At 37.6% G+C, this 26,862-nt stretch overlaps 1 protein-coding gene across 1 annotated transcript in view; it reads left to right on the top strand.

The window, feature by feature from the left end:
* Positions 1-834: 834 nt before the first annotated feature.
* The window catches only part of ZFAT (zinc finger and AT-hook domain containing), a 225,001-nt gene continuing 198,973 nt past the window's right edge, over positions 835-26,862 (top strand). The window contains exon 1 of the mRNA XM_033126444.1: positions 835-1,123. The gene's annotated coding sequence lies outside the window, so the exon portion shown is untranslated. The remainder of the gene's footprint in view (positions 1,124-26,862) is intronic.

The following is a 26,862-nucleotide window of genomic DNA, read 5'->3' as shown; positions in this document are numbered from 1 at the left end:
TAAAATAAGGATAGTGGGCTCCACGTTAGGAACTACGGATTTATTTAGGGTTTACCACGTGTCAGGTGAGGCGTTTTCCACCTTCTCTTTCAATCCTCACAACCACCATCAATTTTACTAAATCCCATTTTCCTCCAGACATTCAGTTCAGAGTGTTTAAGTGACATCTCCAAGGTCACAAAGCATTAGTGTGTGGGGGGGCATCCAATGCGAGGTTGCCAGACTACGCGGCCCCAGTTTGAAACCGGTTCACCTCCCCTGAACTGGGGCCCGGGGTTCCCTTTTCTTAACTACGCGACCTCCCCCTCCTCCGCTCCCTCCTCCTCCCTAAACTCCCGGGCAACGCACCCCTTTCACCACCTAGCATCCTGCTCAGTCTCGCAGGAAAAGGCTTTCGCTCTGCCCCGGGAAATTTTTCACGCAGCTCGCGCCCCACTCACGGCGCTTCTGTTTATTAGACTGGTCCAATTCAGGGAAGCGGCGAGAAGGCCCAGAGGCCCTCCCAACCCCCCTCCCCAGCGCCCTGGGCGCACGCGCTCCCAGCGTGCGTGCGTGCGTGCGTGTGAGTGAGCACGTGAGGCCCCGGAACGTGCACAGGGGGCGGGGGCAGGAAATGGGAGGCGAGGGGAGGGGCGGCCGTTGCCATGACAGTGACGTCAGGCGTCAGGGAGCAAACCCGGCCCTCACCCCACGCGCGCGCGCGCGCACACACACAGACATGCACACGCGCGCGCACCGCGGCTCTCCCTCAGACACACTGGAGGGAAAGGTCAAACTAAAGGCGAGGGAGCGGGGAGGCTGGAGGAGCCGCCGCCGCGCGCCATGACGGACGCGGCCGAGGCTCCTTTCTCTCCGCCGACGCCGCCGACACGCTGCTCTCGCCGCGCCCCCTGCACCCACCCTGTGTCCCCTCTCCCTGTGCCCCTTCTCCCTGACGCTCGCGCGTTCACGCGTCCCCTTCCCCGCCACCCCCCCGGCGCTCCTGGCGCGCGTCGGACGCGGGGCACGCGCTGGCCGGGCGCGGGCGCGGGCGCCAGAGGGTGGGGGCCGAGGCGGACCGGCGAGCGGCCTCCTCGCGCGACCCCCGACCCAGTCGCCCAGCCCCTCGGCGGGAGCCCGTCAGGTGAGTGCGGTCGGTGGGGAAAGGATGTCAGGAGAAGAGGGGACCGGAGAGCTCAGCCCCCCGCCTGACCCCTTCCGGGGGCGCACTGACAGGCGCTCGGGACCCGGCCTCTGGGGGGCGTCGCGGGGTCAGCCTGTCGCGGGGCCTATTTTGGCGTCCCTGCCCCTGGGGGTTGGGCCCCGGAGTGGTGGAGTCTTGGGACAGGGACAGTGCGGCCGCCGGGCAGGAGTTGGCAGGGTGGCCCAGGCGTGGGACAGGCGACGGGAGGCAGGTGGGCCCCTCTCCGGGGCTTGGTAAAGTGCGGGGAGGGACCGAGGGGCCGGACAAGGTGCTCGCGGGGGCCCGCAGGAAGCTTTCAGGAAATGTTTGTTGGGCAGTTAGGAGCAACTCTGCCCTTGGAACAGGCGCCTTGCTTTTGCCCCGGCCAGCGAAAGTGGCGAATTGTACAGCAGAACTCGGGAAGCAGGCAGGACAGAACGGAAGGGAGAGAGACCGGGAGGACCCGTCTGGATGGGGACCAGAGATGAACGAATCCGCCTGTGGGTAGCACGAGGGCAAGATGTGTGGACGTTGCCATGCCAATGTTTGATGTTTGTTGCTTATGGTTATTTTTGGACTAAATGATTACCAAAAAAAAAAAAAAAAAAAAAAGTTACTTGGAAGAGAGGGTACTGCTTGAATGGTCTTAAGTCCTTCCCTGTTTATGCAGGAAATGGGTTAATCTTTCACACCACCACCCCCAACTGAACCTATGCCCAGTGGACTTCAAAAATAATAAATACAAAACTCTAAAGCCCTGAAACAAGGTAATGTTTGTCTGATGAGTTTCAGGTGTCAGGCTCTGTGTTCCGTGGGAGAAAAATAGAAGGGCAGCGAAGTACTTGATAGGCTCTAGCAGTCGCCTTTTTATCACAAGCTTTGAAGCCCATCAAAGGGGAATTTAGTTATGACTGCCAGGGTTAAATAATCGTATTGACCCAGTGCCACCCACCAATCAGGAGCTTCCCTGAAAGTAACTTGGAAGAAAGCTACCAGCCCAGTACTCTGCTGGTTGTGACTAACCAGTGCTTCTGCTGATTTATGTTTTACTCTTTAATTTTCCACTCTTATAGTGCATGCTACCTATTAACCAAACGTTAGAATGAGTTATCCATAGTTAACTATTCTCCACTGAGTCACTTTTAAATGACCAAGTGCTAGCTCTGACGTGTCTTTTTTTCATACTGGAAAGTTATGTGGAAATTTCAAATAGTTCCAAATTGATAAGTTTGTTTTGTTTTTTAACTATAAGTCTAGTTTAAACAGATTATATCAAGTGGGTAATCTGTTTTAAAATTTAAATCTCATTCAAGAAAATGTCTGGTTTGTGAAAGGTGCACGATTGTGACAGCTGAGGAAATGCCTGAAGGAGTCTTTGGTGAAGGCTAAGAGAACAGCCAGGACACCCTACCTGGTGAATTTGATATTAATTGGTAGGTTCAGCATATACAAACTTATTCCTTTCCTAACCCTTCGTGATAGTTTCTAGTATTGCTTCTGTTGATTATGGATCTTTGCTTATTTGTGATTTTCAAAAAGTTCTGTCAACAGAGAATCCTCGTTTTGAAATCGAGTCGTTGCGGCATGTAGCCAGGGTACTAAAGATTTTTTACAAGATGTAAGGGAGGATTATTCAGTTCCGGGTCTTGTTAATTCTTTATGTGCAGCAGTTTTTGTATCTGGTTCTGTGCGTGATGCCCCTTTTACATCTTGCTCCTATTGGCTATTGCTGACATGTGTCTATACACAATCCCGTGATGGGGTACTTGAATGTTACAACCTAAACATCATTTCCTGTAACAGATAAATACATTTTTATTTATTTTGTTCTCCATTTTTAAAGGGAACCATAGAATTGGGCAAATCAGCACTTACTCAGCATATCCCCCTCCTGTAGGTCTCATTGACCTTGGTGGCATCCTGGAGGTCATGTGTTCATGGACATAAACAGTTCTTGTTTCCTCCAGGTGATAAAGGCCCATGGGAAAGTGATCTGACATATGGATATCTTGATTGATTTTTAAAAAATTTTTATTGGACATTTATTGTGATCATTGTCAAAAAGAATTCATTGACCTCTTTCTGGGAATACATACATTTCTATTTTACATTAAAAAATAATCACTTAATTTTTTTTTCAACTTTTCTAGTATTGCTTGTATATTCTACCACAGATGAACAGCTGTTATTTTGGGTGACATTTTAAAAACGTGGGAAATAGGGAGAAGGACTGTAATGCTGGGATGAATTTGGCCTATGAAAGCAGCTGTGCTCACTTTAAGAAATTTGATATTTTCAAGTATAAGATTACCAAACAAATTAAATAGTGGTTAGTTATGTTATATGACAATTCTATATTTTACAAAAAGGGTTCACTAAAAGGTGTTTTCAAATAATGAATGCCTTTTTTATGGAACTTATAAAATGTGATTTGATTTATGAAAAATCAATCGGCATACAACAATTTAGGAACAGATTTTTAGCTTAATGCAAGATTTATTAGCGTGTTCCGTGAATTATCTCTTTTCCAAAATTGTTTTGAGGCAAAGTTATTCTGTAAAGGCTTCTTAAATTCGGAGTTGTGTCACTTATGTGCTGCCTACTAATGTTTTAGCTGAATGGAAAATTTGTCATCTGATTTGTGCTGTACCATTTAAGGAGAACATTGAAACCTAATTAAAATGCCAGAATTTTATGGTCAGGTTTGTCTGGAACCCCATCCAAGGTAGTTCAGTTACTGAGGTATCAAAAGAACCTTGTTATAAGATACTCGAACTAGAACAGTGGTCCTACAGCAAAGACCACCAGTGGTTATACCCAGACTTCAGCAAAATCAAAATAAATAAGTTGGTCTAAAGTCCACATGCAATGAAAACCATTACTTTGAATTTTTCCCTGGGTACAAATTGTTATCCAGAATTAAAGGCTTGATTTTTCTAAGCTGCAGTTCTATTTGGGTCAATTGTGAAAATTTCTATTTTGATACAAGAACAACTACATACACTCTAAACTTTCAAGATAATTTTTTTTTTCTTTTTGTTAGTACAATTGAGTTTATTTGGAATCACAGAAGATACTGAATTAAGTACTTGGGGAGTTTTCATTCTGAAATCATTTTGCTTTGGTGATGTAAAAAAGAAAAAGGAATGTGAGTTAATATGAGTAGAACCTCACTTATGGATTAGTTCAGTACTTATGTTGGGTTAAAGGAGAAAGGGAGAAACTAGACACAGACTTTATTAAGGATAATTAATCAAATTTGCTTTATACTCTTCATACCTGGCTTCGTGAGAATGATACTCCTTCTCTCCCCACTTTGAGAGGTCTTCTTAGAGAAGAGATTTAAAGGATTAGAGCTAAGATGCAGGCATATTAGTGTTCAAAGTATCTTTTGAGAGCCTTAACAGTTTCTTGTTTCGTTTTTATGCATTAGACAGAAAGGAAGAAATTATTGTCATGCTGACTATGGGTTGAGAGCTCAACTTTGGCATAATGGACACAGTTTTATTCCCTTTAGTGTAATTGAATATTATAAAAATGGAGGAAAGAGCTTGACTGATGCCACTGATTTTGAGTACAGGCTCTTAATTCCTCTATTGAACAAATGAGTAAAAATGACGATTGAAGAAGTGATATTAAGAGAAATATTTAATTTTGTTTTAAATCTCAAGAGACTGTCGCAAAGGATTGCTAATTTTAGAGTATGGTGAGGTAAATAAGTTTATTACTTGGATTTAGATTAATGAGGGCATGTAATTAAAAAAATTAAGTGCATGCAAAAAAAAATAGACTACTGAATTTTAAAAATATTCGTGCCAACATCTGTGAGAATAGAGGTAATGATTAGAAATTTTAATTGGAACTTAAGTCTGATTTTGATTTATGTTCTCAATTTCATTGTTTAACCCAACGTCACTTAATTTTTCTGTTCCCGTTTTTCTTTTCCATAAAATGCAATCAGTAGTGCAGCATACTTTATGTAAATTGGGTTTTCAGGTAATATTTGCTAGACTTATTAAGCATAAACTATTACCTAATACTAATATGTATGTGTATACCCACTATGTAGGGTTTTAAGACGTTTAGACTTCACAATCTACAGAAATTTGGGCAAGTTTTAAAAATAAGAAAGGCTGAGTTCAGAGTTTTAGTCATAGATGATCCTGTAAATTGCATTTTCCTCATTCTTCTGAAAGAATTTTTTTTCTCTATGACATATTTATATTTTCGAGACTTCAGTCATCCTAGTTTTTAATGTTGGGTAATCTTACCTAGAGCATCAATAGAAAGCTCAGAATTACAAAAACTGTCCTCTTTATTTTTTCCCAGCTGTTCCATCTGGGAGATTGTTTGAATTTCAGTTATTGAATGTGGCTTAACCAGAAGTTATTCTAAGTAGAAAGGTTATTACAATTTTCACAAACTGGGGGAAATACAAATTTATTTTAAGAGAATTCACGAACATTTTGTATTACTGCAGGGACAATTAAACACAGTGTGTATAATTTGATATTTTTAACTTACTAGCATTTGTTCTGAGTTAATTTCGACTTTTGTTAAAAATCAACATAGTTGTACATTCTCTTAAAAGTATCTATCTGTGTAATATTTTTCAAATAACTTGCAATATTTTTCAAATAATTGGGCAAGAGATGGAAATTTTACTCTGAAACCTTCTAATTGAATATACAGTTAAATGTATATAGTTAAATGATATTTGAATTATTTTCAAATAATTGGGCAAGAGATGGAAATTTTACTCTGAAACCTTCTAATTGAATGTACAGTTAAATGTATATAGTTAAATGATATTGGGTATTGTTTTGATTGTTATTTTACTTATGGTGATTTTTTGTGTATTTATGTAGGATTTGTATTAATTTGTAGGATTACTTTATAAATTAAAAAAAAGTTATGTTATTCTTAATGATTATTTGGTAGTCCTCAGACTTTTATATTTGAAAGAAGTGGAAATTAATAATTTATTAAGGTCTTTCCCTAAAATGTGCACTAAGTTGGTTGGAACATGTGGTATAATATATTTTTGTATAATGTAGAGAGTTATCTTTGTCTCCCCCCAATTTATGGCAGAATAGTTGGCTATTTTTGAAAATTTAGGGAGTATAGAGTATGTCCAGAAATGATCCATTGAACGCTAAGTGTTGAACTGAATTTACAGTGTCATATGGAAATGACGTTTTCCTTTATAATGACATTTATGTTGTTTCTGTTAAGTACCATTTCTTAAACATGAGTGTAAGTGAATATATTGTACATGTTGGTCAAATGATGTATTTATTGAAGGATTTAATTTATATCCTATGCTTCTCTCTCTGTCAATAATTGGCATTTAGCCATATACTGAGAGAGAACTTTTAATGCATGATAGAGTGGCCCAGGGTGGTTGTTGGTTTTTTCCTAGTGTCTTACCTGATGGAGAAAAGTGAGATTGTTCTGTAACTCTTAATATGTGTTAAATATTGTTTTGAGAATTTGTTTTCAATTAATTTATTTTTAAAGGAGATGACACTTTAAAAATTCTTGAGAATGTTTAAGTGGTTATGTTCCCCCAAACTGTTAGTGCAAGGAGCAGGGGAGGGTAAACTTAGAGAAGGTTGTAGGCATTAGATGAGATTGTATGAAGTGAATATAATTATTTTGATATAAACGTTGAATTAATCATTATGTACCTTTTCTCTACGGTTGTAACCTTGCTTTTTTATTAGTGCTTCTCACTGTGAAGAGTCAAGAGTAGTAAATTGCTGGGAAAGGCATATGCATAACTGTACTCAGTGTTACATGTTACTGCTGGTAACAGGTATCGGATGGCTATGAGAAAGGTAAGCCGTTCCACACTGATGGTCTTTTTCAGTGATCACATTTAGAACTCCAGATTTTACAGGGTGGGAGAACACGTGCTCAAGTGATGGGGGAAAGGATTTTCAGATACAAAGTTACTATTAAGAAAATTCAAGTTTGCCAATCTTGAAAAATATCATACCACTTACATGTCCTATATTTTTGAACACTACCAGTTTTGGATATTCTGTGGCCATTTTTGTTCAACCATAAGCCCTAACTTTTAGGTTAGAAAATGTGGTCACTTAAATTATAGTTTAACCCACGTGTGGAAAACTTGATAATGTTTATCTTCCTTTTTCTGTATCACTACTTTGTGTCATTAATTTTGAAGGCCTAGGACTACTTTGTTTTATATGCGCCTAGTTCAGTAATTGAAGAGAAACTGTGAGAATGAATCCTTACACCTGAGAAATGAGAATCACATTGGGAGGAGCATGAATATATAGAGCACAGTGGTGTAGATACATTAATTTTTCTTTCTAAAGCAGTGGTTTTGAAACATTTTGTAAAGGGTTGTAGAAGAAGTCATGCAGGCTCATTCCCATTTCAACCAGTGCGGTTTTACTTGGATCAATTTTAAGTGTGGAAGTTTGCATAAGATTTCATTTGAGATCAGGATTCTGTTGTTTAAAATAAAAAGTGTGATAGACATTGTTGGTAGAATATTTGATCTCATCACATCTGCTTAAATCCTTGTAATGATTGGGTCTTTTAATGATGACTTATAAGACTTTTCTTTATCTAGCTCCAGCTTCATTCATTTATTATCACTGTTTCCCTTGCTTTTCATGTATACCATGCATTCTAGTTTTACTTAAATTGCTTGATATTCCCTAAGAGGAAAATGTTACATCGCCATGCTATTGTACACGGAACTGCCATCATTCATGTCATGCTAGGCCGAACTGTGTTCCCTTGGAACCTTGGTCATAGCTCCATAAAAGCACTTACTTCATTGTTGTGTAACCATGGCCTCCCTTGAGAGCAGAGACCATCTAATTTATCTTTGTATCTATACTACTTGGTGTTCATTAAGTATTCAAATGTCTGTTGAATAATTACATTTAGAGTTTGAGAAGTAGTAGAATTACTTTAATGCACACTCATGTGAATAAAACATCCCGGATCTAGCCTGTGCAAAATATTTTAGTGACAGTGTCAGGCATTACACTACGTATAACAGGCACCCATTGTACTTATCATGAAGTGATAAAGCCAGAAGATATATTATATGGAAAGATTAGATTCGATTAGGTACTAGTGGCTTAAATGAAATGATGTATTGGAGTCAGTCGTCTGATCTTAAAAGTTGGTTGTGAAAGCATTTTAATAATAATTCTATAATATTGACTGCCCGTGAAAAAATTTCTTCATATGTGAGTAAAGCTAATAGACTCAAAAAGACATTCAAATGTCAAAGAACATAATGTAGTGACACCCACCCATAAAGGTTAAAGGTTGGGTCCTGGAACTGTCTTGCCTGAGTTCATATCCCTACAGTAGTTTAAATCATTCTGTGCTTCCTTTTCCTTATCCGCAAAACAAGGATATTATGGACCATACTACTTTACATGGCTCTGATGAAGGGTATACATGAGTAAATGTGTTTACAGCACTTAAAAGAATGCCTAACACACAGAAAACACTAAATACATGTTCAAGCTATCATTAATTTCTAGTGTCTTCTTATTTAAACAAAATAAATGTTTATTGTGCATCATTTCCCTGTTTAAAAATAATTGCTTTACATTTTTAGTTACTTACTATCTTTAAACTGGCAACTGTTTTGCCTCCTTCCTGACGCCATCTCTCCTTCTCCCAGTGGAATATAGACAGTTTCTGTCAGGCGGGTTGACCTGGGAGATCTGAAACTGTGCTCTCCTGATTCTGCAGCAGAGCACGGTGTTCCCATGGCCTGTGCAGTTCTTGGTGGTGCCCACAAGGGAGCAGGGAGACAAATAGCAAGTACTGGAATCCAGTGACGAGTTAAACAAGCCTTAACCTGTACCAGATTAAGTCCTACACTTAATGCTCCTCAGGAGAGGATAGGTGTTCAGCTCTTTTTTTTGGTCCCCGTTTTACATTTTCCTATACTTTTTTGGCTTGGAGGAATAGATTTTTGAAACTCTGAATTCACATTCATTTTAGAAAGGCACGTACACATTTCAATCAATGAACCTGTTTTTTTAAGCTCATCTTTTGTATATGTTCCTGAATGAGGGAAACAAGTAGGGCGTTAGTAATCTGTGACAGTACAGTGAAAATCTGTGAAGTATGCTCATTTAGAATGCAAAGAAGAATTAAAAGGAAGGAGTTTTTATTACAAAATATTTTGTAAAGAGTATTAATTCATTTCTTATAACAAGTAATACCCAGTGTCTCTTTATAGCCTAGTTTGGTTTACTCCTGTGTAACAATTAAAATATAATGAGAAGTTAGTACATAATTTTTAAAAAATATTTCATTAAAGGAGGGAGTTTAACAAACAATTTTGAGTTTACTGTGTTGAGTGATTTGAACATGAGGGTCTGGGATGTAGAGATACGTCAGGGTTTTTATCTTTACACTTATGACCTACTACTACTGGGAGACCAGAGTGTGCAGAGAATTCATGAGGATTGAAAGCTAGAAATGAGAATGGAAAAGTGCTGGATTTTGAATAGAGGAAGGAAACAAGACATTAGTGAGGGACCTTTTTTAAATGCCGTGGGAAATTTGAATGCTTACAAGTTGATGGATACACTAGTATTGTCTTGTACTTGGAACACTTAGTTTAATATTAGGGTTTTTTGCTCAAATGCCATTGTAGGCACTTGAAAATATTTTTTGCACCTCCTTGGAAATTGTAGGAGTTAGGTCATACTGGGCAAAACAACTTCTAAAATAAATACAGTTTTGATTAAGCCTATTTCCTCTGTACAAACCAAGACACTATGTCCATGTCTAATGTTATCTAGCTTGAAATTTCATTTCCCTTCAACAGCATGCTTTTCTGTGTTTGGTAGGCCAAACGACTTCTTGTTTTACTTCTTACGTCAGTTCTTGTTCCTTATTGTTGTTAGTATTAATATTATTATTATTTAATCAGAAAAGAGAAATACTGTTTGGGCATTTTCAAGTGCCTCCAAAATGTTTGCTTACATAGAGCAGTGAGTTAGGTTTGTACGACTCATAACCAAGTTCCTTCTCTTCAATAGCACTTCTTCCATGTTGTCATCTACCCTTCCTTCTTTTAGAAGATTTCTAGTTGTTAGAGATAACTCCCTTTCAACTAGATCTATTTCCCCTCTAACTTTCAGTTACTGGTCCTTGGCAATCTAGGGCTATGTGAAATATGTGACACTTAGTCTTCTGACACACACTAACTCTTAAAAAGTATTTGAGAGCGACTGTTAAATCTTCCTGAAGTCTTTTTCTACCCTAAAGGAAAGAAGTCCTAATTGTCAAACCATATGCACATGACATGGGTTACAGACCTTCCTCCATCCACATCGCTCAACTCATGACAAAGTCTGTTTTGTCAGTATACCTCTTAAAATACAGTGGCTAGAACTGAACTGACTGCTTCAGATGTGGTCAGACGATTGCCGAATACAATGAAGCTGTTATCTGGATACTGTACTTCTATTAATGTAGCCTGAAATTTGCATGTCATTTTTTGGCAGCCACATTATCCTTTGATCATATTGAGCTTATGGTCAACTAAAACCTTGTCTCTTTTTCATGTGAACTGTTTTAAGTCTAATCTTTCTCATTCTTTACTTGTTAGTTGATGCTTTGAAAGTAAATGCAGAATATTATATATAGCATTACCATAAAAGTTTAAATGAATTTATCTTCATCAAGTTTCATCCCATTTGACTAAATGGAGATATGAGCTAACATTTGTGTAAGACAGCACAGTTTTCATGGTGCTTTCACATATATTTAAATTTGATCTTGACAACAACTATCGAAGAGTCAAAAGAGGAAAACAACTTTCCACTAAGTCAGGAATTGGCAGACAGTATTTTGTCGTAGGTTTTTGATTCCAGATCCCTTGCTCATCTTACCACAACGTATTCACTTTGTAAGCATTAAGCAGAGACAGATGACAGTCTCTGCCCTTTGGTATTAATTGCTTGCCATATATATAGTTGCTGCCAGTTACTGCCCACTTTCTTTTGGGAAGGCACTGTGGGAAATTGTATTATCGTTCAAAATATTTGTTGCCTCTCTCTATCAGGGTCCTCTCTGTAGGAGGATTGTATTTCCTACTCTGTTGACATCAAGTTTGAACACTTGGCTTTCCTTGACCAATAAAATGTTAGAGGAAGTGACACGTCCCACCTTTGAACAGATGTTTGAAATTCCACCTTGTGGTTCTGCCGGTGGCTCTTTTCCTTCTTTCACAGAACCAGCATCCTTTAGTCTAGGCTGGTCCCAGAATGACGGAGCCTAGCTGAAGCCAATCCAGGTAGACATTTTATGTAAATGAGAAATAAATGCTTGCGTTGTAGGCACCATGATTTTGGAGCCTTTTGGGCCCAATATAGCCCAAAAAGAGTGTGAAACTGACAACACTGAAGGTGTTACGTGAAGATAAATAAGACGCAGGCCTGTCCTCAAGGAGCTTGCGGTCTTGGTGGATGCATTAAATTTCCACCAGTTATTGATAGTTGGGGAAGAGGAGGGGAGATGTAGGAAAATGTCCTTGAATTTGAGGATCTTTCCCGACCTTTACGTCACCCCTAGGCTGAATTAGTCAATATGTTTTAAATCCTGGGTCTATGGTCCAGCTACTCACTGTCACAACTTCTATCCAAAATTTGATAAGCATGTTTTCTATGTCCTTTTTTAAAGCACATGTTTAAGAGAATGGGCTTTTACAGAATAGTCAGCAGAAACTCTCTTCATAAATCTATTACTCAGTATTCACGAGGTAACCTACGAGTCTGCCTGGTTGAACTATTTTGCCAACATATCTGGAAAAATATTATGAGATCCTAGGACCTATGTGAATTTTATTTGTGAGTATTCATATTTCCCATCGCTGCTGCTGTGTGTATGTCTCACTCTGCGTGGCGTTTTTGGAGACAAACCCCAGGGTGGAATCATGCAAGGAATGTTCTTACCCTGAGAAGCTAAGGAATACATGGCCAAAGTTCAAGGGAGCTCTGGAGACCGTTGAAATAATTTACATGTAAAGTTGTATGTAAATATACATTGTTTTGGGCTGTAGCTTTCATTATATTATCAAAGGAAATTATGAGTCCCCTGGAAGCTTACAACCCTGTTGTAAAGTGAGACTAGAAGAATGAGGAGCTGGGAGCACGCATGCGTAGGGGGCAGGTGGAGCAAGAACCCAGAAAGAAACTGAGAAGGAACAATGGAAAGGTCTAGGACCAGGAGCATATGTAATGGTATAGAGGCCAGTTCCACGTTAATCAGATTCTAAAAGCTCTTCTAGAATTTTGCATGGATTCTGCATCCATTCTCATGGTCCCTCTTTCTCATTCCTTGGAAATTACCGTATTTGCAGAAACATTTAATGTCTTAGAATATGATTTTTCTTGATCTATAAATACGAATTTAAAGCAATTCCTTCTGCTTTTCCTGTCTCCTTCCTATCTTGGGCTTTAATTTCTTCCCCCCCCCCCTTAATTCATAATTACCCTTCCCAGATTAAATAACATTCTTGTTTAACAAAGCTGACTTAAGGTAGGAGTGAAACAGTTCTTTAGGTTATCTGCTGACAGTTGATTCCAAATAAGGAAGCTGGCCTTTATTATTCTTGTTGAGAAGGCATTTTTAAGTCTTTGTAAATTTTTCCTTAACTCTTCTGACAGATTTCTACTTCTTTTAAAAAAAAACAACTGTATTGAGATATAATTGTTATACACAGTAAACTGCACATACTGAAAATGTACAATATAAGCTTTGACGTATGTGTACATCCATAAAAGCATTACCATAGTCAAGATACTGAATATATGTATAATCCCCCCCACACACACACACACACAGTTTTCCAGTGTCTCTTGGCAATCCCCCCGGCACCCCCACTTTATTCTCTAGGAACCACTCTTTGTTTTCTTTACATTAGTTGGCACGTCCTAGAGTATAGCTGAGTTGGGTGTGCATGGCTCCTTATTTCAGTGAAGTAGGCGTTATTTTACCTTAGGTATTTGGCCTTTTTTGTGCCCTTCTGCCTCCCAGCCATAGCCCTGGGCTAAACATGAGCGAGTTTGAAGCCCCTCCATGAAGCTGTATCTGAGCAGTCCGTATCTCACCAGCAAAACTTGTCTTGCCAGCCCTCTGCTCCTGCCACTGGAGAGCCCCGAGACTTCAGTATCTACCCATGGCCACCTTGGTGGCAGCATGTCTTATTTTAAATAGAAACACATTTACACTCATTTTAAGAATCAATCCATTCAGATTTTATTAATTCTTAATTTTTGAAAGATTCTTAAAGGAAACTGTAAAACAGATTTTTTATTTATTTTGGCTCATTTGCCTTATATATTTTTTTTGGGGTGTGGCCATTTCTAAGAAAACCATCACATGAAGTTCATTGTTGATGTTATAACATGTTCTGAATCTTAAAATAAGGCACCAAAAATGCATTCAGAGAACAGATAGATACAGTAGCATGGCTCTAATTATGGAGAAACAATAGTTTCTTTTTAAGCCTCTCAAGAGCTTATAATTTTCTATATAACCCAAACATTATTCCTTGGGCAGGTATGTTTTATTCTTGCTCTTGATTCTGTGTTATGAAGTTTGGTTAGACAGTGAAGATACTAACTTTTCTCTCTCCCACACAGAGAATGTTCATATTTGTATTTTTTTGGTTAAGACTCAATTCGAAATCACTTAGCCTGCCTTACTTTGAAGAATAATATCAATATCTTTTCTACAAGGAGTATCTTTGACATTATGTGTGTGTGTAAAATCAAAGCCCACAAATATGGCGTACATTGTTGAGAATATTAGATGATTAGTTCCAGATGACTGTATTATATTTGCAGAGTTTTAGATGACAACTGGTTTTGACAGTCTAATGTAGTAGGTGATCTGGCATTCTCCATCTCTTGGGTCATATGAGGATAAAATTATCCATTTCCTCGGTCTTATGAGAAAGGGAACTAGAATATGAGAAGAAGTATTTCTATGAAATGTGAATAAGCTGCCCGTAGTGAATGTTTTAGCTTACATAGAAGATCTCTGCCGCGCTACTAAATTGAACACTGTCATGTCTCCGAAGGTGTCTGCAATAATTGCTCAACCTTCTCAGTTGACAGCAGCGGTATGTCAGGTTTGCATCAGGTTGGTGCAAAAATAATTGCGGTTTAAAAGGTTAAAAATAACTGCAGAAACCGCAATTACTTTTGCATCAACCTAATAGCACAGGTGAGAGCAGGCTGGAGCCAGGCTGCTGGGTCAGAGCCCCGGCCACCAGCTTCTGCGTGGCTCTAGGCACACTGCTTTCTCTCAGGCTCCTCACTTACAAGAAGGGGATAATACTAGTACTACCCAACAGGCCTGTGGCGAGGGTTAAGTGAGTGAATGTATGTGAGGCACTTAGAACGCTGCCGCGAACGTCGTAAATCCCAGGTCAGTGTTAATTATTCCTATTATTGATGCGCGTTGTAATACATTTCAAGTGGCTGGTTTTATTGGTGAAGTTTTCATAGAGAATTTGACATTGGAACTGGGTCTTGAAGGATGAAAAGGACTTATAAAAATGAAATTCCAACTTTGCTCTCACAGCTTTTCCCATTTTCAAAGAGGAGGTAAAGAATCTTGTTTTCATTGCTGCTTCCATTTATTACATTCTCGCTGTGTTCCTACCACTGAGCTCAGCATTTGATGAGCATATACTCTCTTATTCAGTCCTCACAGTAACCCTGCGAGTTATTTTGTTTTACAGATGGGACAGTAGCTTCAGGAAAATAAAGTCACTCTCCCAAAGTCACCACCAGGTAGATGGTTCCTAGTGGCCCATAGTCCTTGAGCAGTGAGCTTGGTCAGATCCCTTCTCCAGTTTGTACCTGCTCTCTCAGCTGTAGAGTAGAAGTAACACCTGCTGCTCTGCTAATCTCAACACTATGTTGTTACAAGGCGAAGATGAGAAACTATGAAAACACTTTGAAGCCTTTGGTAGGAATGGCAATTAGTAATAGGGAGTAAATAAGCCTCGAATATCAGAAGCTTGTTCTTTTCATCAGTCTATCCTAAGCATTTTGCTACTTTATACATTTTTCAAATGAATTGAGTCGATTGATTTAGACCTCCTTTTCTTTCTTTTGTCTCTGCTGTTTCTTTTACATGAAGTACATCCAGAATGGTGGTGAGTGTTACTGAATGAGTTGAAAATAAGAACAGAATGTTTTGGGTGGGTATCTGTTTTTTGCTTTTGTTTTGTTTTGTTTTAATGTGGACGTTTTCTTCTCCATTACCTATTTTCCACTGTGAATTCTTGCCTTCTGCCAAGTCTTTCTCCCTGTCACCACTTGACGTCATCACCGTACTACTACTGCTCCTGGAACTTACCCTTGCAGCTCACCTGCCTATTTCAGAGTTCAGGGTCAAAATTGTGGCATGCCATTTCTGTGAGAGTCCCTAGGCACCACTGAATTTCAACAAATTAATAGATTTCTTTTAGAGTATGCAAAATCTAGGCCAATTGAGAATTTTACTTGATGTGGTTTTTTTTCCAACATGTTTATCTTACTAAGTTACAAAATGATGAGTCTTGTTAACTGTTTTTTTTTGTGTCCTAGTAAAATTTCCTAAACCCAGTAAGACTTCCTTACATTACTTTTAGGGGGTAATGTCTGCATTATGGGTTGTCACATTGAAAGAGAGATTTTTAGGTATCTAACTTGTTTTCAGCATTGTACTTGAGAGATCTGTGATATGACAGAATCTGTGGCAAAACGTGGCGTGGCATACATTATGTGTGGATACTCATGAAATGCCTTTGACAGATTGAGTTGACAGACATTTCCAGTTGCTGCACGGTAGCACAGTTCCAGCCAGCAGTTCAATGATAATCCATTTCTGTCTGGACAGCAGATTGTTTATATATATGTAATGCATATTTTGCCTATTTTTATAAAAATTTGTAAACGAAAAAGTGCTAACACTAGTAGTAAGAAGGGTAACTTAAATATGTAATACATCTGTGCCAAAGATAGAAATAATTAACCATGCCAAAAATGGTGAATCTTTAGCCTCAGCGACACCCTCATTAGATTTGACCTGCTTGCTGTATATTTGATTATGAATAAAAGAACAAAATTAAAGAACACTTAAGAAATATAGATTATATATTATAATTAAAGATTATGTCTAGGAAGTATTTGTAATTATGTAAGGTATTTTATAATTGATTTTCTTATATATACTTACTCAATTGCTATTCATTTAATTTTCAACTATCTTCAAGAATACATCATATACAAAGATATAGCACTTGACAGAATTCCCTAATAACACTGAAGAGTCCATGTAGTATATGTGTGAGTTAAGTATAGAAGCTCTGATCAACCTTTAATAAAATTAAACTGAGAACAGAGAGGGAAATTGTCTGAAGGAGAGAGTTGTAATACCTGGTTCATTGCAACTTAGCATGCAGCATCCTAATCAGTCAAGTATCATGTGCCTGTCTTGGCATGATATCACTTTCTTTCCCTCTAATTTGAATCTGGAAATTTTCAATTGTAGAACAGCCTGAATAGTCTTTGTTGTAAATAGCCACTGATTTTTTTTTTTTTAATATTTGTCTTCAGAAACAATGAGGGTCATCTTGTATCCATAGAGACCACATGTACTTTCCTCATTATTTCCAGCATTATTTCTATAATGGGTAGAGTTATTTATAACATTTACACCAAAAAAATGTATTTCAAAAAGCAACTTTTAAATATTATCACAGGGTAAATAGCAGTGACTGAAATCCCTTACTCCATAGTTTCTCAAAAAATTGCTATTAGAAAACTGTGTATGTTGGTGTTTTTAGTAGTTACCTTATTGGGTGTATGTATACATAACGGGGGTGCCAAAACAATGCATACAAGTGGACACTTGGGTCAGTGTCGCTCAAGCAGTAGTTCGCCGTCATCAGAAGTGTCTGGACGCTGATGGGAACCACTTTGAGCACCTGTTGTAACTGCAGACGTCAAACATGACGTGTATGCATCTTTTGTTATCGCTATATATTGAGTAGTACGATTAATACAGTTTTTTTCCTTTCTTAAAATGTGTGTACAATTTTTGGCACCCTCTGTGTATGCTCATGTATGTATGTATGTGTGTTCATTTCTTGGAAGTCACTGTGACTTAATAGTAGCTTTTAATTGTTTTAATAGTTATTTTTTGTTTGTTTTTAAGGAACAGTAATTTGTTAAAACAAATCTTGGTTTTAGTGGAGTGGAGACTTACTGTATTTCGCCCAGTTGTCTTTCTGTCTTTCAGAAAAGTGGTGTGTGTGAAACAAAATGGTTTCAGTATTCCACTTTAGACACAAAGCCAAGGTCGCGAGTGTGTTCCTCTTATTACCTGCTTTGTTCATTTCCAAGCGCTGTGCATCCCTAACCTAAATCAACTGGCGGTAGGGGAAGAAAATATTAGATTTCTACTCAGTATAGATCGACTGCCAGGAAAACCCACTATATTAGCAATCTAAACTAGGATATTTTTGTTAATGAGGGAGTCACTTTTAATAACATGAGGACAACAGGCATGAATTGGGGCTTTTTTGGGCAGATGAATGGCCCCTGTAATCATTAGGGTTGTCATTCTAGTGTGTTGTTTATTACTTTGAAACTCTAGGTTTAAAGAGAGAAAAACTCATTTTTGCATGTATCAAATAGAAAAATGTATCTTCATGTAGGATAACTGGATAATACTTTAATGCTGCATATCTGCCAAGATAAATTTATACTATATATCTTCTTTTTAATTAGATTATTTAGGAACAATTATAATTGAACCACTTATTCTCTTGACGGTTACTGGCATTGACTTTATCATTTTTGTTCCAAGATGCCACAGATATCATGCACTAAAGTATTTTTAAATCATTAGATAAAAATGGTGACTGGTAACATTTGTTTCTTTTCCTTCTATTAATTTGCTGTTCAGAAAGTCTGTTGTTGTAAACATCCCCGACTGGAAGCTGTAAGACACAGCTAAGCTTTCAGTCAGATGTTTGCTGCTACCGGCTTTTCATAGACATCAGTTTGGTGTAGTTATATCTGAGAGGTGGATTTGGGGAGACTGTAGAGTGTGTGGGAAAACACCAGAAACCTTGAGATTCCTTCCTTTCCTGCTCTGTGAGAGCGCATGTGTTACGACAGGGTTCGGTATAGAATGCTGCCCAAAGAACAGGGTACCCTGTGGGAGATGCCAACCGAGCTTCCCAGACTTCGGGTGCTGCTGCTGGGCCTTAGAGCATTAAATGTGTTTTTTGCACTGGGGGTTCTTGTTTCTGGTGTTGCCCTATGAGTAGACATTGGATTCTCTATTGCTTTTCCTAGTAAGCTGGAGTTTAACTTTCCATCAGTTCTGGAGACTGATTTCCTCTTTTAGAAATTCCCTAGAAGTTTTGTAGAATAAATGTACCACCCAGCAGTATATGACTGAGAAATTTCGGTTTTTTCTGCAGAGAAGAAATGCTTGTAGACTTTTTCTTCCTCCTCTCAACCCCCAACTTCCGGTTCTCCCACCCTGAAGGATATCACAGCTCCTAATCAGAACTCTCCTCTCTAAAAAATTGTGCTGTTTCAAACCACCGAGCCTATTTACGACATTTAAATGGGGTAGATGTGTCTTAGTTTATTAAGTATATTTTCCTAAGTATTTTCGTGTTATCGCTTGCCTTTTCTCTTCCTCATTAGAGGATGGATGCCTTGTGAGCAGGTGCACCCTGCCTGCTTTTTCATTTTTCTCCACAGACCTGGATAACACAGCTTTTCTCGTAGATGGCATTCAGTGTGGACTTAACGGATGATGGATAATTTTACAGCTACTGTTTTCCTGCGTTTAAAACGTTTGTTTTCATAGAGAATTTCACTTGCTGCCTTTTCTGTTTGTCTTTAGACATTGGGCAACATTTTTGTTTTATTGAAATTTTTCTGTTCAGTAAAGCATCGATATTATTATAATTTATTATTATTAAAGTGCAAAACATCATACTGTGTTCGGTTCAGGGCATAGTTAAACCAAAAGGTAAAGCTTTTGCTAACCTAATTTTTTACCTGCATTATCTTCTTTGATTAGCTTACAAGCTTTCTGAGGACATGAACACAAGTAAAGCACCTTGCAGGACTCTTAACACTGATTTTATTTTATTGCAGCAATGTCTACTATATCCTTTTGTCTTTTATCCAGATAAGCAAATGACAGTTTGTATCATAATGTAGCTAGTACAACTTTTTGTTGGCTACAGCATTGGTTTCTAAACACTCCTTCGTTAGAGTGCTAGTTTACAAGACTTAGTTGGCCAAGAGTGGAGGGTAGGAGGGTAGTTAGTTGTTTCAGTCGCAGGTAGCTTTGCAACCTGTAAGTATGATTTGCGAGCTTGATGATTAGCGAGCATCAAACCTCCCTTCCTGCTGAACTCTTAAGAAAGCAGATCTATTGTATAAGCTGTGACCCTGTGTGTTAGCATATTGGAACCCTCAGGTTCCAGATTCCAGCCAATGAATTGGATAGAGCCATTTCTGAGAACCAAGAAAATGTCCCTGGCAAAGAGTTCTCTGGTCATAGGTGACATTGTTTATTTCCTATGAAAAAGTTGGTTATATAGCTTTAGAAATCAGTAAGATGGATGGAAGCTGCCTAGTTTAATAATTTGCACAGCTAAATTTGAATTTTTTTCCAAAATGATAGCCCACATCTAAGCTACAAATGAGGTAGATATGGGGCATAAAGCTGTTACACTCTGCCCAGCTAGTCCAGTGACCCCTGGATGCTGCAGCGTTCATAGAACAATCTGTGTTATGTAACACTTGTTCTCTATTCTGCCCTGATGAGGTGGATCGGAGACCATGTCAGCTTTAATTCTGGATGCCCTTGCTCCATTGTACTCGAGTACAGCCTTGTAGTCATTTGAGATGACTTAACGAATGTTTTAATTGTGAAGAATCACAAACTTCCCAGTGGCTGACACATTTAGTAATTATTTAGAGCAAATGCCTTAAAATGTTAGATCATCATTTGCCAGTAAACCTCTAACAACTTGTTTCTCCATCCTTTAATTTAGTATTTAGGGAGAAGTGTGTGGTCTTTATTGACAAGTATAGAAAGCTCAAATTCTTTACTATTTAAGGAGATTTTAAAATTTTAAATTAATATTAAAAGTAAATTGTTTTTAGTTACTGAACACCGTTCTGAAAATCAGAAGGTCTTTTCCTTAATATCTGCTTTGGGATTACTTAGGGGTTACTTTTTTAAGGAAACAACTATAAAATTGTGTCTTCAAGTTCATTCCAATTATGCTTGTGTACAAATATTCTTGATTCAAATTACATTGTTGGATGGGTCCTTATTGGTCAGTACCTGAGTCCTTTCTACGTAATCAGAGGCCTGGGGTGATCAGAAGTGGACAGAACTCTAAATCCCAGCATGCCTCCCTCATTGCACAGAATGCATTCTGACTCTACCTTTCACTCCTCTGGCTAAAACTTCATTCACTGAATGCATATGCTTTTATTTGTTGTGTGTTTTCAGGGGGGGAGTTAAGTTTGAATGTCATTCTCAACTTAATTACTTTTTCAAATTCTGCTGGTTCAGATTGTCTCTGCCACAGTTCCCCCAGCCTGGTTAATTATGGGTGGACATATGTTGCCTTTTAAAAAACTCTTAACAAATTACAACCTTTCTAATAATTGAACTGTCATTGCTTTGGCTTTCAACATGTGTGGTGAAACAATTAGCCCACTGGTTTTCAGGTATTAGTGAGTGTCAGAATTCCTCGGAGGGCTTACTTATTAAAACACAGGTTGCTGGGCCCTGCAAGAGTTTCTGACTCAGTAGGTCTGGAGTAGGGCTTGAAAATGTGTTTGCCCCTAAGCTCCCAAGTTTGCTGCTGCTGTCCTGGAGCCATGCTTTCAAAGCCACGGGGCTCATCCGACATGTTTTCCCTGCTTCCTACGCATTATGCCCAGTTAGTGACTGGAGAACAATACAGAACATCTTCAATTTAAGAATGTGTAAGTGGGGTGGCCGGTTAGCTCAGTTGGTTAGAGCGTGGTGCTAATAACACCAAGGTTGCCGGTTTGATCCCCGCGTGGGCCTCTGTGATCTGCACCCTCTTTACAAACAAACAAACTAATAAATAAATAAGTAAATAAATAAATTAAAAACGTGTAGTAATCCAAAAGTTTGATTTTAAAAAGGTTTGTTGGAAACCTGAGACCCATTTTTCTCCCAGAGAAAGTATCATATTGTCTAGCGCACAAAAAACTATTTGAATATATTTGCAAAGAAAAGCAGAAGAAAAAAGTATTGTGGTAATTGAAACAGAAAAACAGTATACTCAGAGAAGGGGACAAAGGCGTATGGGTGTGTGTGTGTGTGTGTTTAATCTGGAGAACTGAGGCTTCAGGAAAAGTAGCCTGAAGGGTCCATGAGAGGCCAGGTAGAGAATTAGGAGGTTCCTGAGGCAGGATGCCTGTGAAATTCCAAAGATTTTTAGAGTTTTCTGGCAATGGTTCTTATATTTAATTTTACTTACGAATTTGAGGATTTCCTGTCTGACACAAGTGTCTTGCTAGGGCCACTGTTAATGCTTGGTAGAGGCCTTTATGGTAATATGTTTTAAATCAGAGGAATGCAGAGAAGAAGGAGGCTTCTGCAAGGACCGAAAGGACACTGGGGTAGTGGATGTGGAAAGAGGTCAGAGTGTGGGGAGGTGTCCCAGAGGTGAAATTGTCTGAATTATGAGTGTGGCAGGGAGGGGGGCGAGGTGGCGGACGGGAGAGAAATGAGGAAACGAAAGGCCACAGCTAAGCTTTGATCTCCTCAGAGGTATTTGATGAACTTAGTCTCTTACCCCAAACAAGAATCTCCGTACTGAGGAAGAATGGGTGGTCAGTGTACCCTACTGGCCATGAAATGGGTTCCGGCAAATGCACGTTCAGTTGTCCTGAAGAGAGGGATATAGGCAGTTGAGAAGCTGTAAAATCAGCCACATTGAGATCTGGAACATTTACAGAATGTCTGCATATATTGTCATAAATTACTACAGTGAAAAGAATGTCACTTCTGCCTTTTCCTTGGATTCTCAACTTTGTCTCAAAATACCTTTCAAGTTGACTCTTGCCTCATTTATGTAAATCACAGTAACTGTTCTTTTTTTTTAAGCAGATTCTATAGTTATCTGTCTAAAATATAATCATCGTATGTACCTTATATAAATTTGAGTCTCATGTAGAAGACCATTCATTATAAACAGTAAAGGATTTTGTAAGTCCTGCTTTAAACCAAGTTCAGTTCATGTAAACATCCTACACTCAGCTGTAATATGTGGATTGGCTGGGAGGTGGATGTTTACTTCATCTGTCTTGGAATATCGACCATTGACGCTGATATGGGATTTGGCAAGAAGAGTATACAGAGGCTTGATTTTTTTATTGTAATTATTATAAATTTAGATTACTGCCGCATCTTTTCAGTTGTGTTATTCTGTGTCTAACATGACATAAGACTCTGCATATAGGGACAAAAGAAATGTCCTTATTTGGTACTTGGGTCAGATTTGTAAGCATGGCAGTGTGCTCTAACAAGCATGGGCTTTGACGTCATGCATCTGCAGCCAGCTGGGCTCTCCCAGTGATTTTGCTGAGTGCTTTGGAGCCGGAAAAGGAACTGTTTCACACCTTGGTGCTTTTCTCATTTGCAAAATAGGTACAGTACCTACTTCACAGGATTGTTACAAAAGCTTGACCTATGATGACTGTAAAGTAGTTCATTAGTCAGTGCCCTCACACTAAGTACTTGCTAAAAGCTGCTGTGATTCGTGCTTGCCACGATGCCTGATGCTGTACAAAGCAAAATTTAGGTGTTCAATAAATAATTGTGGTTTCATTTCATGTAGACATAACTTGTTTTTATTAATATTTTAGCAGTAAAAATGATGCCAACTTTCTGGTTTAATAGAAATGGTTTGAATTGTGGCTACCGCTGTAATTTAGTGGTAGAGTTTTGGAGCCCAGCTTTGTAAACTCATATCCTGATTCTGACACTTACTACTGTGTTATTTTGGGGAAGTTATAAAATTAATCTCCCCCTGCCTCAGTTTCCTCAATCTGCTAAATTGGGATTATAACAGTAATTAATAGGATTGTTAGGAGAGTAAATCAGTTAATATATTGTAAATGATTTAATACCAGTAAAGTGTTAGAATTAATTCCTGGTACACACTAAGCTCTTGATAAGTGGGAGCTATTATTGTTAGTTTAAAATCATGTTTGTCATCCATTATTTTTTCCCAGAGTATACTTGTGCCGTATACTTCTAAATAATTTAAAGATAATACCTGATAATTAGTTCTAGATAAGTGTTTTTTGGTTTAAATGATACTTTCATATTTCATGCTTTTGTTGAAAATAATTTTTTCTAACTCTGTTTTTTCAATTTCATTAAATCAGCTTTACCCTTTGCATTTTTTGGTAAAATAGCCACATTCTGTGTAGATAGAAAACAAAACAACAACCATAAAACCAAAATTATTCAGGAAATACACATTATTCTGGCAGCCTGTAAAGTGTCTGTAATCTCTTATCTGTGCCTAAATCCAGAATTAGAATTCACATTTGATGTCTACATGGTATGAGAAATTCACAATTAAATAACAATATGAAATGAAGGCATGGAGACTTGTTCTTAAAAAGGAGAGTGCTATCTTTCTAATTATGTCTTACTCAGTAAACTAATTTTCATTTTCTTTGTCATTAAGTGTAAGCTATTCTATTATGTTCTTGGATGTAAAACCTATATTTCAGTGAGTTCCACATGTTCATTTGAAACTTGCCAAATACTTAAATTCTTTTACAATTTTTACTCCAAGAAAAATATCGCAGTACATTATGGAAGCATCATATAATCTAAAGGTAGTTTTATGAAACCTACTTTTCAAATTAAGCATATTTGGGAGTCCTATCATTTTACCTTTGAATCTCAGTGAATAAAATACCGAATTTTTCTTTCATATTCTTGGATTAAAAAAAAAATGCGTATTTAACATATCGTGTGGTTTAGGCTACTAAGTGGCCTATAGATTAAATTCCTAATTCTAGTATTTTTTAACTCATCGTTCTTTTTTCTTTTGTTTAATGGTCATGTGTTTATATCTTTATGTTACATACTTTTCCTGATAATATAATAGGGCTTTTGATCATGTGGGTTATCAGCTTTGCCTAACTCTGTCAATTTAGAAAAAGTTCTACATGAAAGTTGAGTTGTAGTTAAGTGAAAATTTGTGTATTTATCTTCTTTCATTAATACAGTGAAACATTCTAAGTTATACTGAGCTCTCCCGCACCTCTATAGGAAAATACATACCTTGATTTCTTTAAAAACTGTACATTTATTAGAAATGTAAAAGAAATTTATTTTCTGATGAACATGCATTTATCAGTTTTAAATGTTACAGAATCTCGGTAAATGTTAAAATGTCCCCATTTCTCCCAATCGCGCTTTTGGTAATTAATTGATGAAGAGCGTAATATAAAGTTGAATTTCTTTGATAACATTTGGATATATTCTGAAATTAAATGATTTTCTGTCATTTAAAGATTTGATATCCTTATCATTATTTACTAAGCATTTGGCATAAATTATTTAACCTCTCTCTGTTTCATTATATCTTTCTCATTTCATTGTTTCCCAATAGTAGAATTTTATGGTTCCAAACAAATGTCTCCTATAGACTTCAGTAATTGAAAATGTTGGGTAACATGGGGAATCTGTGATACACGAGAATTTACCTTTTAGTTCTGTTTATTTCGTTTTTTTTTAAAAAATGATTCTACTTTTTGATAAAGGTCAAAGTGTTTTTCAGTGCAAAATATTATACAAAATTATAATCAACTATATGATTGCTTTAAGATTTTTAAAAGCTAATCAAATTCTGGATTAAAATGAAATATTATTTTTTTTTTTCAATTCTTCACAAAGCTACCAGAACATTGTGAAACCAACAGCAGTTTCACATTTAGCATTTTTATATGTATATAAATTAGGATTACTTTTTTATTAGCCTTCCTTTAATTTTATGGAAAAGAACTAGTCCCAAAGGTATTTTTTATGATTTAATACACAAATATACATTACTCCTGTGAGGCAAGTAAAACTTGCATGAATCAAAATCTTAGCAGTAGAACCTGTTCTGCTACTTAACTGTCCTGGGACCAAGCAGATGCAATTATAACTGGTTTAAAAGTTCTGACCTTTCCTTGCTTAATTCAAAGCGATTCTTTAAAGACTATCAAGCTATGTGTTCAGTATTTGTCCTACTGTCTAAAGATATTTAAAAACAGGGTCTGGACTGTTTATATTTTACAAGTAGTTTGAGAAAGTTCTTTCGTTGTTTGTTCTCCATGCAAATTTATAAGAGCTCAAATTCCCCAGGAAAAAAAGGGGGGATTTTTGTAAGATTTCTTTGATTGAAAAAGTATGAAAATCCTTAAAGATATACAGTTGACTTAATTTTGACATTATATGTTTACCTTATTCTATAGGTTATCTGTGAAAATGTTTGTTTTGGGTATCCTGTTTATGTTTAACAGTCACTTGCTTAAAAGTATCTTCTCTGTGTAGTCAGTAGCACAAAAATATTCCATATTAACAAGAATATTGAGTTACTTTCGAGTAAAAGTATGAGTGAGAAACAGATTCTGGGGACTGGGCATTGACAAATCCTTCATTTTCGGGTATCTCTCTAAATGTTTGGTCATTCGTTCTGTAATATTTAGAGTAAAAAGTGCGGGTGCCCCTTTATTCTCTTCACATACCACAGCCCTTCTTACTGTTACACTAAATTGTTAACAGTGATAATTCTTCCAAACTCTTCTTGTGTTTTTACACACATATACCTGAATGATATGAGTGAGGTTTTTAATATGAAATCATACTCTATATATCTTGTACTTTTTTCAGGCATTTTGGAGAATTTTCCATATCTATGTGTCGCACTTTTAAAATTCCATATATAAATGTACCATAACGTATTTACTTCCCTATTGGCAAGCCCATAGTTGCTCTAATATTTCACTATTATAGGCAGTCCTGCAAAATCAAAGTATTTCGAGGCACAGATGTGACTATTTGTACAGGACCAGTTATAAAGGTGTAATTGCTGTCTCAAGGAACATGTCTTTAAAATACATACAGGTGCAGCATAAGGAATACAGACAGTGGAAATGTAACGGCTGTATGCGATGTCAGAGGGGTAGTAGATTGGGGGAGAGGGGTTCTCAGTTTGTGAAGGGTATAAATGATAAATGTCTAACTGTTACAGTGTTTTGTACACATGAAACTAATAAAAAAACAGAGAGCAACCACATTCATATAACCTGAATTGAAGTATAGTGTAAATTGTTCTATTAAAAAAAAAAATATATATATATATATATACAGATACTGCTAACGTGACCGTCACAGTGTCTGCGCCAGTTTATACTTTCATTAACAGTATAAGAGAGTGGATTTTTTTCACCTCCTTGCCAGGGCATTTTCAGTCTTACTCAAGTTTTGCTGATCTGATGGTTGCAAAGTAGTATATCTTTTTTATTGCATTCTCTTGTCTAAAGGTGAAGTTAACATCTTTTCCTATCTTTATTGGCTTC

Source organism: Rhinolophus ferrumequinum, chromosome 14 (genome assembly GCF_004115265.2).
Source record: "Rhinolophus ferrumequinum isolate MPI-CBG mRhiFer1 chromosome 14, mRhiFer1_v1.p, whole genome shotgun sequence".
Lineage (NCBI taxonomy): Eukaryota > Metazoa > Chordata > Mammalia > Chiroptera > Rhinolophidae > Rhinolophus > Rhinolophus ferrumequinum.
The sequence above is the reverse complement of the archived record's forward strand: the minus strand, read 5'-3'. Positions and strand labels throughout refer to the sequence as shown.